The following is a 1,629-nucleotide window of genomic DNA, read 5'->3' on the forward strand; positions in this document are numbered from 1 at the left end:
GCCCTCTACCATTTTGCAAATAATCACATAGATTTTTAATTATTAATTAAAAAAGATTATTGCACGATTCTGCGTGATAATGCACTCATCTTCTTTAATTAGATTATAATACAAAAATACGATAGATTGGGCACCAGGTATGGTAATATCACACCTCCTCACCAAAGGGTCGCCAAGAAAATAATCTTCCCCAGTCGTTGCGAGTCGGAACTCTACGGGACCGGTAGCTCTCGGTACTTACAGTCGAAGATAGGGATGGGTTCAGGGCAATGTCGGCGGGTGGAAATTGATACACACAGTCGGTACAATAGTTTTTATTCGAGAACCAAAAAAAAAAACGTTACTATCGAGAATCGGTACTAAGAGCGGCACGGCCTACTCGCTCCTAGTTCTCGTCCTCGCTCCTAGTTCCCGGTGTTGGCGCGGTGGCGACGGATTGGTCAAATGGTATCCGGGATTCGGGGACGCTCTATACTCGACACGGACACGAAGGCGATATCAACGATGACACAATGCAACGGGAACGGACAGATGGAAGGCCTTACAATTATCGGGAGCTTTCCCCTGGGCCTCGGATCCTCCAGATGACGTCCTCCGGCTCCAGTTGTCGCACTGGTTCTCCTCCGCTCTCGTCCGCCCTTCGTTGTCGCCTGTATGAAGTTAGCCCCCCACTTTTCGAATTTATTAATTTTGACAGTTGTGCTGATTTGTGCTAGGTTTGTGCTACATTGTGCTCGAATTATAAATTTTTAATACGAAAAATGAGCGAAAAAAAAATGGAAAAAACCGTTTTTTTTGGTAGCCCCCCTCTTTTTGATTTTCGAAATTTTTTTTATTGTGCTAGATTGTGCTAAGTTGTGCTAGCATTGTGCTAAAGTATTATCTTCGAAAAATAATCATGAAAGGAATAAAACGAAAAAAACGATTTTAGGCAGAAAAGAAGAAAAATAAGATTTATACTCGTATAAGTCAATCAAACGATATATAATTATATATCTGAGTTGCTCTAGGCTAGCACAAGTCAGCACAAGCTTCAGTTTCGCGAACACTAGAATCTAAAGGGCACTTTACTCTTGACCGCGGCCCTTCGCGCTCGCAGTCTATGTCATTAATCACGACTTCTAGATTTTAGATCGACTCAGAATTGCATATCTGAGTTGTGCTAGTACAAGTCAGCACAAGCTTTAGTTTCGCCAGCATAAAAATATTAAAGGTATCTTATTCTTGATTTTCGCAACCTTTCGCACGCGCAACTTGATTGATCAGGATAATATTAAATTAAACGGAAGTAAAGAAAATATCTCTCTTTGTTGTGCATTTGTTTTCTGCACGTATGCCGTTCCACCTGGTCAAGGTGGAGATTATCGAAACGTTTTTTTTTGTATTTTTTGTTTTTTGTATTTTTTTGTTTTTTTATCTTTTTTATATGTTTTTGTTATTTTTTGTTTTTTTTTCTTGTATTCTAAAATTTTTCGTTTTCGTTTTAATATTTTTTATTTTATATTGCTGTAAAATCATCTGCTTTATGTTAAAATTACTTTAGATTATTGAGTTGGCGAAACTGAAACTTGTGCTGACTTGTGCTAGGCTAGCACAACTCAGATATGCAATTCTGAGTCGATCCAAAGT

The sequence above is a fragment of the Odontomachus brunneus genome, unplaced genomic scaffold, assembly GCF_010583005.1.
Source record: "Odontomachus brunneus isolate Ranch 3 - 2012 unplaced genomic scaffold, Obru_v1 Obru_scaffold_172, whole genome shotgun sequence".
Classification (NCBI taxonomy): domain Eukaryota; kingdom Metazoa; phylum Arthropoda; class Insecta; order Hymenoptera; family Formicidae; genus Odontomachus; species Odontomachus brunneus.